Source organism: Physcomitrium patens, chromosome 16 (assembly GCF_059467195.1).
Source record: "Physcomitrium patens ecotype Gransden chromosome 16, ASM5946719v1, whole genome shotgun sequence".
Lineage (NCBI taxonomy): Eukaryota > Viridiplantae > Streptophyta > Bryopsida > Funariales > Funariaceae > Physcomitrium > Physcomitrium patens.
This window is the reverse complement of record NC_143425.1, coordinates 9,290,965-9,306,512: the sequence shown is the minus strand read 5'-3', so window position 1 is coordinate 9,306,512 and position 15,548 is coordinate 9,290,965.

Genomic DNA, 15,548 nt, shown 5'->3' with positions numbered 1-15,548 from the left:
CTCAAAAGCAAACACATAGACTCTACAAACTAGAATATCTTGAACAAAACTTCACCTCAGATTTCTCTACATCCACATTACGTAGTCAGTCACATGAATTACCTTTAACAAGTCATGAGTTGAATAGTGTAAGCGGCACCCTAACAAATCTATCAGATTTATGGCACAAGAAATTAGGTCACATCAATTTCAGAAGTTTAGCTGTGATGAAAGCACAAGGTTTAGTTGCATAAATACCTCTTTTTTCCATGAAAAATCAGAGCTACCCCTCTTGTCATCGAGGCAAACAAATCCGTCACAAAATATCCAAGGTTTCTCTAGTTTGAGCTCCTAAGCTCTTAGCCCTCACCAATATTGACGTTTGTGGTCCACTACCTATTGAATCACTAGGACACTCCAAGTACTTCATATTGTTTACAGATGATTTCAGCAGATACTCATAGATCTACTTCATGATTACAAAAGATCAATCTCTTGAAATGTTTCAGAAGTTCCATACAATGATAGAGAAGCAAACCTTGCATTGAACTCTCTGTGTGAGGTTTGACAAGGGTGGAGAACTCATGTCGACTAAATTCACTATATATCTCCAACACTACGGCATTATTCGACAGCTTAATGTAGTCCGCACACTCCAACAAAATAGGGTATTGGAAAGAAAGAATCAGACAATCATGAACAAAGTTAGATTGATGCTCATTGACAGCAGAATGTCTGCCTTTCTCTGGATGGAAGTTGCTCATACTGCTGTCCACCTTGTGAATTGCAGCTCTGCTAAGTCAAACCAAAGCCTCACACCTCACAAACTCCTCACTTGGAGCCAGCCAAATTTAAGCAATATAAAAAAAAAATTGGCTGACAATGCTTCGTAGAACAAGATCACACACAAAGAAACAAATTCGAGTCACAATTGAGCTTTGGCATCTTCTTTGGCCAAGTCAACACTTCGAAATTATACTGCATCTATTTACCCACTTACGAGAAAATTCAGATCACATCGGATGCGGTATTCAATGAAACCAAATTTCTCAACAGCAATTACATTGAATCAACATTTAGCACCGACTCTATTATAGAAAGTCAACTTTAGAATCCAAAGTTCTTTTGAGTCTTTCAAGGATGATCACACCAACACATACGCCGCTACTTCACCATGTGCCGTCGTAACAAACTTGGTTACTACAGTGACTGATCATCAATTGGAGTTTTTTGGGTGGCAAGTTTCAAAACTAGTTTGGGATTTTTATCCTTTTTATTGCATTTTTTTCTTTTTGTATTGAGATTTATAAAAAAACTAGATCTTATTGTAGATTTTCAATTAATTTAAGCATGCAAAAAATAGAGCTATGATAAGGAAGAACCAAGCTAATTTGTAAACAAGAATTTTGAAGGGTGCAAATATAACAAGCAACAAATTTTTTTTATTTGGTCTCATTTTTTTTGAAATTTGTTTAATAACTTTGATATTTTGAAGTTTATAGCTTAAATTAAGTTCAATGAGCTAAATTTTGCTTAAATTGAGTTATAAGTATTTTAGTAAGAAGAGGTTTGTATTTTAGTAAGAATTATAAGTATTTTAGTGAATTATAAGTATTTTAGTAAGAAGAGGTTTGTATTTGAAATTAGATTTAGGAGTTAGATGTATCTTGGTATAAGAAAGAAATTAATCTAAAATTTGCATTCAGCCTTTGGGCTATCTTTTTATATTTGAGTTCATTTGGACAAAATTGTACTTCTTACAATCCATTTGCAATCAAGGGCCCTATGTTCTTTTAAGGAGGGTTGCCTTCTTGACATAAATTCAGTACTTCTACTGAGAGCATTCTCAGGGCAATTGAGAGTACAAATAGAGCATAATAGAATTATAGAATTAGGGTATAAGCTTAGAGCATGAAGACAAATTTAAGAGTCATTAAAAAAGAAGTGAGATATTTTTAAAATTTGAAGATGATAAGTGGATTTGGAGAGACCAATGCAAGTGGCACTGGAGGAGTAAATGCCAATGATTTTCTCTTGGCTTTAAGTATATTTATAAAAAGACAAAAAAATTATAAGCAAGTGAAAAGGAAGTGACTAAGGCATTATGAGGCATGATAGACAAGTATAAAAGGTTTGATGGAAAGAACATCATTAAGTTTCTTTGAGCATGTATGAAATAGATAGAAGTATATCAAGTCCTAGAATCTTGTTATATCTATAGTTTTGAATTGGCATATATATCTAAAATTAAAAAGAAGATAAAGAATTTGCATAGAGATAATTTAGAAGTATGGAATGACTTTTAAGAGAGGTTGAAAGATAAATTTTATGATGATGATTTTCATAGAGTCACCAAGAGGTCATTTTTGGAGTGAGTTGAACAATAACCAGGGAGATTTATAAACTCTCAACAAGTTGCTTAGGAAGTTTGAAAAAAAATTCTATCAACTCTTATCTTCAGAGAGACTTTTATTAGATGTAAGGAAGACTAAGCTCTTTTTGCAAGCATTAGATGAAGTACTAGAAGGTATTTTTTTTATACATCTTGGTTGACAAATCCACTAAAAGAAATTTAATTAATGATTGGAGGAGAATGAAGGATGCGGTGCTATTGGTGACCAAGAAATGACATGTGAAGGAAAAAAGAAGGACTTTGAGGCATAAAACTCTACTACCTATAATGCCAATCACTCCATCAAGTCTAATGATATTTACTCCAATCTAAGAGACATATAAGACTCTTTCTAAAGACTTCTTTGCAGAGTTGGTTAAAAGCATGAGAGAATTGAAAGTGGAGATGAGTAAATTGAAAAAAAACCAAAGAGTTACTTCTTTGTATATATGAGAGAAATGAAAGGGATTTGTTAAGAAGTGCATATATTGTGATAATTCTAAACATAATAACAAAAATTTCTCTAATTATGAAGAGGACTTAAAAATAAAAGTTATCTTCTTTAAAAAAGATAGAGTAAGGCTTACTGCTACAGGGCAATCTTTAAAGCTCAATTTTAGAAGAAGAGGTAAAAAAAATCTTATAGAGAATTTTGTAGGAAGAAAAAGTGAGCTACATGTAACACAAATAAAGTCTTATTTCATTGAAGTAAAGGCTAAGGACATGGTGGCTATCTCAAAGCCATAAAGAGAGGCTATGGTTAGAGGAGCAAAAGCTATTAAAAAGGTAATAAGTTGAAATGATCCAATTGATGCTATTAGCATCAAAGCCTTTTAAATAGCAATAAAAATTTGAAGGATCAAGATGCCATTGTAAAAGAAAAGAGGACTAGATCTTCTCAAGAAGATATGGTAGAGTTTTTCAATAAGAAGAGGCTACGAAGAATTATGAATCTATTCAAGAAAGTAAATGTTTTTCTTTTCTACAAGCTCAAGCAGTGCCTTCATCTCAATCAATGAGTGGAATTAGAGCTTAAGAGAGTGGAATAAAAGAAAAAAAAAGAAAAGAATTCAAACAAGCCTAAAGATAAAATTCTTTCCTATAAGCTTCAATTAGATATTAAAAGCTCTATTGATATGAAAAGAATTTTAGAAGAAAAGATTCTTGATGTAAAAATTGAGTTCACCTTGAAAGAGATACTTGATATAACAAAAAAAGACTTTGATGAGCTTATCATTGATTTCATCAAGAAAAAAAGACAAATGATGGTGGAAGTGGTTATCGTAAAGGCATTGGACTCCTATTTGATTGAAGAAGAGGAGTAAGAGATAATACAAATCTTTTTATAACTTTGTGCACATAGATTTGAAGAAATGATACTTGAAAAGAGAGAGGAGGTGACTATTCAAGACCATGGTAGAAGCAAACATCAAAGAGGAGCAAGAAGTGGCAAAGATATGGAGCATGAAATAGAGACAAGTGAGATAAATGTATCTAATTGTACTTTTGTTGAGAAATTTGAGGATAAAAAAATGAGTACTCAATTTGCACATTTTTTTTGAGCTAGGGCTACTACAAAGGCTCAAGTAAAATTAAGATATATCAAGGAGTATATTTTGGCACTTATTAATTGTAGATTAGAGATCTTCATTATGCCAAAGAAGATTTATAAGATGGATAAATACTCTATTAATGTTAATCATGGATGGATATTGAGGGATGCCAATAATAAATGAGATGATTTTTATGTGGCATATTAGAAGTTTAGCACAAAGATAGGAGATGTAGAAGTAGAGCAAAATTTCTTTGTATAAAACTTCACTACTTACTTGGTAGTTTTAGAACAATCTTATATCATGGTATCATGTAGTAACATAATTATATGGTGATAAATAAAAACATCAATATTATTATAGAAGAGCCTAATAGGAAGATGTAGTAGAAAAATAAGAATAAATCGTAGGAAGATAATAAAAGGTTTAGTCTTAATACTACATTTTAAAGAAGGAGCTTCTATTTGCTTTGTACGAGCATAAATACCTCAAAATAAAGTAAATAAGATAGATAATTAATTTAGACATATTTAAAAAAAAATTATCAATATATTTAAGAATTATCTCAAATTATCAAATACGGATATCCAAAGAAGACTAATTGACAACCTCGATCAAAATTAGTTCCTAAGAAACAAAACCGCACACCTATGGCAACTTTAGGGTTCTTTGGAAGATCAAAGAGTGAACCTTGAGAGCAAACTTGTAAAGAGATTTTTGAGCATTTGTTTTATATCAATTGAGTTAATATTCGATTTTTGGAGGATTTTCAAAATTAATGATGTTCTTGGTTGGATTAGATTTAAAAAAATAAAATTATTTTTACAAAATTGAGAGTCTCTTGAGTTTTGTGGTGTGTATATGGATGAATTTTGGATAGTGTATTAGTATTCAAGTTGTTAGTGTGTGTACAAATTTTGAAATCAATTGAATAGTTAGATCCAAGTATATGAAGGTTTTTGTGGATTGAAATCTCAGAAATTGGAATTTGAAGGTCAATGAGTATTTTTAAGATTTTTAGTAATTTGTCAATTTGATTGAAGTAATTTTTTTTTGTATCAAGAATAGACTTGATTTTCAAAAATCAAGGTGAATTTTGGAAGAAATTCAATGATTGAAGAAGGTTATTAGTACTAGAAGTTCAACATTTAGATTAAAGCAGAAGACTGGCCAATATCCAAGTAGAATTTAGGATTGATCTTCAATTTGGTAAGTTTGATCTTCTTCAAATTTTGTGTTCTTATTGCAATCTTAGTTATTGAGAGGAGTGTAAAATCTTAAGTAAGATTAATGATATAATCAATAGATATTGAGGTTCTAAAATACCTTAGAATTAGGTTAATTTAACTAAGATTTGGTTTAGGATTTAGGGATTGGTTAGGATTTAGGATTTGTTTAAAGTTTAGAATTTTTTAGGATTTAGTTAGTATTTGACTTAGAATTTAATTAAGAACTATTAAGATTTTAATTAAGATTAAATTAAGATCTGATTGGAATTTATTTAAGATATATTTAAGATTTTATTTAAATACTTTCTTTGAATTTTTTTAGGATTTTTTCATGCTTTTTTTTGTAATTTCTTCAAGTTTTCTTTGAATTTGATTAAAGCTTGATTAGCATTGCTAAGGTTTAATTGGAGTTATTTAGAATTCTATAAGAGTTAGAATCTTGTTGTTGTAATTTTTCTTCTACCTTCTATAGCCAATTGCTCAATGCATTCTCAAGTAAGGCTTTATATAATACGAAAATAGCTGTAAAGATAGAAACCAAGGTTTTAGATGATGGCTTTTACTATGCAAGGATTAGGAACTATAATGGAAAAAAGTCCATGCAATTCTTTATAGTAAGATTGAATCATAAACAAAATAGAGACCAATTGAAAGAAACTTCTTTGAGTATCAATGATGAGGTTTTGGATTTCTAAAGAGTACTCTTTTAATATAGAAGTACAAAGATATAAGTGAATCTTTTATCCATACATTCCTCAATATAGATAGCTTTAAATGTAGATTTTTGGATTTGATAACTTTAGAGGTTTTGAGATTTCAAAAGATTGAAAATTCAGATCTCATGTATAAAGATTGCATGAAGAAATATGAAAAAAATTTAAAAATTTGGATGTGTTTTCAAGTAGTGAGTGTATTTTGGATGTTATTAAAGAAAAGGGATTTGAAGATGATTATGTGAAGGTTTTAGAAGGATTGACTTTGTATATGAATAGGAGCTAATGTTATTGTGGAGCTTCACACAAGGTAAATATGTGAGGAGGTTTTTGAGTTTTTAAGAAGGTTTGGAGTAGTTGATAGTTATATGGTATTGCAAGAGGCTATGGTGCATACTAAGTATAAAACCATGGCCAAGAAGATGAAGCCTATGGCAATTCAATTGCTTCAAGACACCAAAAAGTACATCAAACAAGCTATCATAGAGTTGAGATTGAGGGAGTTGGGAAAGATTGATTACAAATTTATCAAAGAATCTTTAAGTAAGTTAAAGATTGAAAGGGATAATTTTTTGATTAAGATAAAAAGGAAGAAGTTTTAAGAAATGTTTTTTAAACATAGTAAGGCTTTTGCCTTTGTATCCAAAGAAATTAATTGTATAGACCTTAATATAATAGTAACTATGATTATTTTTATTATTCTACATGTGCCTTGGAACTTAAAGCCTATTTTGGTATTTAAGGCCTTGCTTTTCAAGTTGATAGATTTGTTAAAGGAAAAGGTCAAGATAGGCATCTTTAAACCATGTATTGTATCTTATTCTAATCAATGGTTCACCATGCCAAAGAAGTCTAATGTGCTTAGATCCATTCAAGACATGAAACTAGTTAACAAAGTAACTATTAGGAATATAGAATCTAGACCAATAATAGATGAAGTAGCAAAAGCTTTTGAAAGGCATGTTATTTATTCTATTAGGGATTTATACTCGAATTATGATTAATTTGAATTAGCATAGGAGAATAGAGACCTAACTACTATGAAGACTCTTTTAGATCTAGTACATACGTGTATCTTCCATAATGTACAACTTATTCAAAGGTTTATATCTAAAATGCAATCAACCAAATTCTAAAGAAAATTATATTAGAAAAAATCATATCTTTTTTAGATAATATATCAATCAAGAGTTATAAAGAAGAGGCTAAAGATTTAACTTTGACAAAAGATAAATGCCGTACATTTGTAAAAAAATATATTGAAGATGTGGATCACATTTTAAAGAAGCTTAAAGAGGTAAATTTTACTTTATTCTTTAAAAAATCCACATCTAGATTTAAAAAATTATGACTGTTGGATATTTATACAAAATCTATAGAAAGAAATCAAGCCCAGCTAAGATAGATACTATAGCAAAGATGAAGGCATATAGAAGCACCACTAAATTAAAAAAAAATATATATTTTTATATTTTATCTTAGATAGATTCTTTTATATACTCATATTGTAGAGCCTTTATATTAGTTATTGAAAAAAGAGAAGAAGTTTGTATGGAGTGAGGAACAAGAAATGGCCATAGATGGATTAAAGATGGTTTTGAAATTACTACCAATATTAAGACAAGTAGATTATAATTGTGGAAGACTAGTAATAGTAACAATTGATATAAGTCTCATAGTCATTGGGTGGACTATTGAACAAGATATTAAGAAGAATAACCAATTTGTAATTAGGTTTGGAGTAAGGATTTTGACTTAAAAGCAAAGAGCTTATCTATAATTGAAAAGAGAGCTTTGGGATGCACTTACCATATTAAAGGCTAAAAAATATTATTTAATAGGTGCTCATATGGTTTTGGAGATTTATTATTTTCCTTCACTTAGAATGATTTTTAATTATATTATATCAAATATTTCTATAATAAAATAGATTACTTTCATTAAATATCTAAATTATATTTTAGTACATATTATGGATAAAATGAACTTGGTAGTAGATATGTTATTTAGAGCTAGGTATTTGAAGAAAAAAGAAATATTTGCATAAGAAGAAGATGGAGACTTGGTCTAAGGCTTTGCATTTTTCACAAGTAGAAGAGATCAAGGTAATGAGGTTCTACCTTTAAAAATTGATTTATATGAAGGAAAGTTGAGAGACATTGCTTATATTTCGTTACAATAAAGAAGTAAGATGATTGATTAGATAAGATCTTTAAGCATATTAGGCATTAATCTTATAACTATCTTTGACATGATGGATTCTTGTAGAAGAAGCCAAAAAAGAGATATGATGTGCCATTGAGAGTAGTGGATGATTTAGAGATCAAATACAAGGTATTAAGTAAATTTCATGATACATTATGGATTAAGCATAAAGGAGTTTGAACTACCTACACCAATATCAAAGAGTGCTATTAGTAGAAGGGCTTATACAAAGATATAGAAGAATTTGTGAATTCTTGAAAAGACTGCCAATTATAATCCAAGGTGAGGTATAGAGATGATTTATGCCCTATCTATATACTTCCTATTCATTTTTAATAGGTGTTTGATTTAGTTTCTATGCCAATGGGACTTTGAAGCATGAAAAATTTAGTCGTGGCAAAAAATAAGCTCTCTAATTATATAAAAGTAACGATATTGTGGTCAAAATCTATAGAGGTAGTATGTCAATTTATTTTGGAGGATATTACATGTTACTATGGAAGCATTAGAAGAATGAAAGCAAGCCAAGATAAACTTAATATAGTAGAGATACATAACTTCACAAGATATGAAATGTAACTGAAATTGACTACCTCCCATAATTTCAAAGCTAATGGTAAGAGTGAATAGAGACACTTTCTAATTATTTAAGCTTTGATAAAAGCATATAAGAATCAACTAGGCTTGTAGCTTAGACTTTTTTTATTTACTTTATGGATAGATAGAACTACTCATAGCACAGTTATTGACTATATACCAATAGAATTGATATTGAGACAAAAGTTCTTAATGCCTATAAAAAAATCTATTGCTTCTTGGTTTTTTTTTATCTTAAAAAGATATCATTGACAAGAAATATTGTTGGAGCTTTGTATTTACCAGATAGAAAGATTGCTTGAGGATCACCAAGTTATTATGAAGAAGCTTACGACAACAAGGTTGAACAACAAAAAGACGCTTGAAAAAACTTACCTATTGAAGGCTATGTTAATTAAAAAAGGTGATTGAATTTTAATTTATGATAGTAATTTGATGCACCAAAATTCTATTATTTGTAAGTTTGTACAACGTTGGTCTGGATCCTATGTGGTAGTTGAAATATATGATAATGCATTTTTTTTTTTTTTTTTTTTTATTTTATTTTTTGAGTTAGATGAGACACCATTAAAGAATAGGATTACAAAAAAGTAAATTAAAGTCTTCAAGTGGAAAGATAGAATGAATTATATGGAGGATTTAGAGGCTTTTGAGCCTCAATTTTTTGATCAATGATTTAAAAGTGATATAACTCACAATGACTCTAATTTTGATGATATAAGTATTATTTTCTAATTTTTTGATACATATCAAAGTATGTGTAGATTTGGATGAGATTAATGTCATATTATACTTAATTTAAGTTTATCAAAGATATTTGATAGATAATTAGTTTTACTTGTAAGAAAGGAAGAATATAATACTAACATATTTATAAATTTGAATAGAATTTAAAATATAAAATTATGCCTTGAATAGATTATTTAAGTTTTGAAGCTATTATTTTTTATAATAGATATCTAGCTCTATAGTGGTTTAAAGTAAGTATTAAAAAAATATTAGGATAGAAATTTTAGCATTAAGTAGATTTTTTTGGATAGAAATTTGTATATGGAAGTTTGCTAGAGTTTTTGACCAAAGAAATTCAAGACTAATTTGGGATTTTTTTACTATTTCTTATATTTTTCATCTTTTTGTTTTAAAATTTTGAAAGAAGCTAGATCTCATTGTTAGCATGCAAGAAATGGAGCTATTATATAAGAAAACTAAACAAATTTGTAGATAAGAGTTTTGAGGGCTGCAATTATATCCAGCAGCCAATTTTTGTTTGATTTGGTTCTCTTGATCAAGATTTTAAAACAAGATCTTGTTTTAAAATCTTGATCTTGTTTGATCTTGTTTTAAAACTTATTTATTGACTATTAAATTTGGAAGTTTTTACCTTGAATTAAGCTAGCCGAGACTTATATGCATGGTTTTAGGGAAGGAGATGTCGATCCGCATAGGGAGTTTGGTGGTGTTTGAGTTTGGTAGTAGCAAAGCAGGTTGCAGAAGACAACAACTACAAGTTGACTCCATCAAGCTAGCTATGTAAGATTTTTAAAGTGGATGACTTGGATTGGATGAACGTAGATTAATTTGGATGAATAATTGAAGTTGAATGGAAATTTTTAAATTAGATAAAAATTATTTAGATGAATTTTCATACTTGGATAAAATATTATATTTAGATGAATTATTATTTAAGGATGAATTTTTATCAATAGATTAATTTTAATTAAAATTTAAAATAAGATAATAAATAAAATAATAAAATATATAAAAATAACAATAATAATATATTAAAAATTATTTTTTGTATGGAAGTTGTTAAGTGACTTGTTATTTGAAGTAGGAGTTGATAATAGAATTATTTCTATTTTTATTTGTAAGAAGTATAATTTTAAGAAGTATAATTCTAAAAAATTGAATTAAATAGTACAAGTTTTTTTTTTTTTTTTTTTTTTTTTTTTATCTTATCATAGAACCTTGTATCTCTTAATATTGTAATACATAACAAACATGAAGTTTATATTTTTTTATATTTTTAGAATAGATTAAGATGTTGTCTAAATAAAAAATAAGAAAATCATCCAAAAACTCTTAAAAGACATCATTTATAAGATATTGAAAAGCTACTGATGAATTTATAAATTCATAAGGCATGACATTATATTCAAAATGTCCATACTTGATTTGAAATATAAACTTCTATTCATTTCCTTCTTTGATGTATATTAAATTGTATATTTTTAATAGATCTATTTTGTATAGATCTTAGCTTGATTCAATTAATTAAAAAGTATGGATATCAAAAATAAAAAATACACATTTTTAATGGTGTTCTTATTGAATCCTTGATAATTGATATACATCTACAATGATCTATCTTTTTTCTTTATAAATAAAAATGGAGATTTTATTAGAAATTTGAAATGGCATATAAAATTCTTAGCTAGATTTTCTTTAATATATTCCTTAAGTTCAGCCAAATTATTTTGTAATAAACTATAGATTGGTTCAAATAGTAATTGAACTTTGTCTTAAAGGTCAATTAAGCAATTATAGAGACAATATTTCAAAAGAATATCCACATTCTTCTTTTCAAAAATATCTTAGAATTTTTGATATTTTCTTGGAATGCTACTTGAAGTCTTTTCATTATTAGAAACATATACGATATAAATAATACAAGGTAATTATTTTTTTATAATATGCAAGAATGCTCTTGCATCTATAAATACATGTTTAGTTGTACTAGACTTATTACTTTCTATTTGGTTAATAGCAGTCTTAATTATACTCTAAAAAAAATCAAGATAACAAGAAATCTAATCCATTTGAAGATTATATTTTTTTAGCCACAATAAACCTAAAATGATTAAATTAAAAGAAGATCTAATAATATTAAATATTATAAAGCTATTATAATTATTAATTTTTATTTCTAAAGGAAAGATTTCATAAGTAATATCTTTAAAAGATAACAAATAACTATCTATGACTTCTACATGAATAAGTTTAATTTTCTTTATTAAAGGTATGCTATGTCTTTAATACACTCTTCATCTAAAAACGAAGTTGAGGCTTTTAAATCTAGTAAGATAGAGGCTTTGTGACGTTTAGGTCCTAAAATAATATCTATTATAAAACAAAGAGAAGATTTTGAGGAGAGAATAAGACCTTCACTAAGAGTTTTACAAGGTTTCAGTCGCTCAATCTCTATTGTAGTTGGACAAACTTGTTTTCCAACATACTTTTTTCTTTGACATCCATACACTTAATTTTGTGGTTTTATTTTTTTTAATAAAATTGAGCAATGTGCTAAGGTTCTCCACAATATAAGTATAATCTTTTGTGATGACAACAAATATTTTTTAGCTCAATGAAAGGTTTAAAATATATCATATCTTTTTACATATTCTCTACTTTTAAATATATATATTGAGAAGGTGTTGATGTTGCCATCAAATCATAAAAATATTAAAGCCTACTTGTGTGACTTTTAAATCAAAATTCAAAAAATTGGTTGTTCTATTTTATAAAAAAATCAATTTCTTGACTTGATATTTGAGGATTAGGTAAATTGAACATCAATTTTTTTATGTTATATTATAATCCATAAAAAAAATTGGCTGATAAATGTAGCATTATTCTACTTGATATTAATTACAAGTTGTTAAAATTGTGATGCATATAACATTAAAAATTGATTGTCTTATTGCAAAATATAGATGTTGTTTATTTTATAAATTATATCATGTTCTCTATACATGGATTAAAATTTCACCAAAAAATTCTTTAAATTATTTAATATTAAATCATATTATTTTAAAAAAATTAAAAACTATGATAATGTAGAATTTCAAAGAAGTGTACTAATAAACTTGACTTGTGATCTTGGAATTGGATAGCTTTGAGGTTGAAGTTCAATTGCTATTTATATTTCATTGATGAATATTTAAAATTTTGAATTTATACCATGAAACTTCTCAAACAAGGCAATTATTGGTTCTCTAATGTTATAATGGTGTTCCATTATAGAAAGAATAGCATGATTTGGTGTAGATATTGAAGCAGCTCCAATCATGTCTATATCTTCATTACTTGTAAATCTTGTTGCTCCTTGTGGTAATAAATTGAATTGATGCATGGTAAGCATTAATTTTTTTAATTTTTCTTGTATTTGTGTGATTGTATTCTTCATTTCAATAAGCTTTGTTATAATTAAATATAAAAAAGGTGTCTTATACTCTTAAAGTAGGTAGAAAAGATGATTAGAGAATATAAGAAGTTCTAAAAATAATATTAGTTTAAAAGTAGATAATTCAGAACTTCTAACATGCTTATGTATTATTAAGAAAAAAAAAACTACTTATGAACTAAAATAAACTTCTATTAGTTGGAGGCCTATTTTAATTCACAAAAATTTAACTATCTAAATATTTTAGCAATTGTTGATTAATCTTTTATTTGATGTCCAAGAATTTTAATGACATACTAATTGTGGAATAAAACAAACCACTCTAATGGGTGATTTCATCTAATTTATAACTATTAATTAATTTATAAGTTATTAATTAAAAATTCTTATTATTTCTTTTTAGGAAAATTTAACCAATTTAATAAATTAAACTCACATTTAAGTAATCACAATCTACAATATAAGTAATATAATAATACTAAAATCACATACATTTAAGAAATTATTATTTTAATTTTAATTTTAATTTTTTATTTTATTTTATTTTACTTTTATATTATATTATTTTATTTTATTTTCTAATAAAATTTATTCAAATGTAAACATTTTTTTTAATAGTTTTTTTTATCTATCAATGAATTTTTATCTACAAATAATTTTACATCTATAATTAAAAATTCATCCAAATTCAATCAACTTCCATCCATAATTTATCATCTACTTTAAATACTAATTTTATACCATGCTTATTCATCCAACTCAATATGCATCTACTTTGAGTTAATTATTCCATCTAAAATTTCTTCAATTTATAGAGAGAAGTGATTTCTAGTACACATGACTTCAAATTTCATCACAATTTTTGCTGTTGATGGTAGTTGCATCTAAATATGACCTTCTAGCCATGCTTCCTATTATTCCAAACAGTACTAAATCTCTTTGACATTTCTTCCTCGCTTCTTATTGTGCACCAGTGCATCCTTCTAAAATAAACCTTCCATAGCCTTGCAACTTCTTTCATAAGCCACCTCTAAATATATTAAATATTTTTGATGTTCAGTTCATACTCCTAGTCGGCACCTTCAACCACTTCTACTATTTGCCAAACAACCATCCTTATCAGCAAGTAGATGATATTTTCTTTGAAAATCAAATCCTCCTCTTCTTTGTTTTATCATAACCAGATCAAATATTCTTCTTACATTCTTTAATTTTGATTCTATATTTAATAAAAAAACTAACTTCTTCTCTCCTCCTCTTCCCTCTCCAAAGCTTTAAGAACTAAGACATGCTTATGAAAACATTCTTAGAAAAATTCAAGCTACAAGTAAAGTAAAATAATTTCATTATGGCTCTTTTTTCTTTGAGATAAAAAAAAGGAGAAAAAATCACCAAATATATTTGGTAATTTGAGCTTATAGTAACTTGATTTGTAGAGACTCTCTTTGCAGATGATATATTCATCTATTTTTTTATTTAAGGATTTAATAGTATAGAAATAATTTGAAAAATCCTTAAAAAATGCTAACTAATTTAAAAGAGGCCAAAAAAATTGCTTCAGTAGTCAAAGGCATCGACAAGTAGCAAGAGCAAATGTGGAAGAAGGAAGACCATAGAATCTCTAGTTTCATTCCTTTACATACTCAAAATATAGGAAATTTTCAAAGATATTTGTATAGATTGTAAGAACTCAATTTCAACTCATAAATACCTATCCAGCATCTTTAGAGGTTAGACTACCCTCTACTCTTCTTGAATTGACATATCTAAAAGATAGTAATAGATAGAAAGATTGCTTTAAGAATAAAGCATCTCAAAGCCAATAAGAAGATAAAAATAAACTTTTCCAATAAATGAAGGTTATATAAGAGTAGATGATTTTTTTAATTAATAGTCAAAATTCAAACCAAGCTCCACCTTCTTTAAACTTTGATAGACAAACTTTAAGGCTTTAGTACACTTGGTGTAGTCAATCAAGACATACAAGCTAATTTTGCTCAAACTAAAAAAATTACCAACAAAACTAGGAAAGAATGAATTAGCTCAACCTAACATAGTCAAACCTATTCTGTTAAGTTATATAAGCTAAAGATTATAAAATTGAGAGGATGACAAGGAATTCACCTAATTATTAGCAAAACATCCTAGTTCAAGTGAAGATGAAGTAATGAATGTCAACTTCATAGAAGATTTTGCCACTAGGTAAGCCGATACAATAGAAGTAGATTTAGCTACTTTAGTTGATGACATCAGAATTAAAGATGTCCTTGAGATAAACTTTGATAGCACTTAGGGTCAAAAATTAGAGGACATGATTGAAGAATTTGACCTTAATCTTTCCTTACAATTTAAACAAACTTTGAATGGTCTTACAATTAGAAATGACATAGCTCTTTATTCGCAAATATCAAAGGATTGATATAAAGGACCTATAGAATAATTGCATGTGTACAATCTTGATTATAAATTGATGAATATATCTTTTGAAAGTAAAGATCCAAAATTCATCAAACTAAAAATTTAATTGATAGAAGATGAATTGAAAAGTTATAAGTCATTAATAATAGAGTATAGGGATGTATTTACTTGGTCTTATAAGGACCTTAAAGACATATCTTTGGAAGTAGCCCAACATAGAATTCCTCTCTTTTTCAATTCAATTCTTGTAAAATATATAAATAAAAAAAAATGAATCCT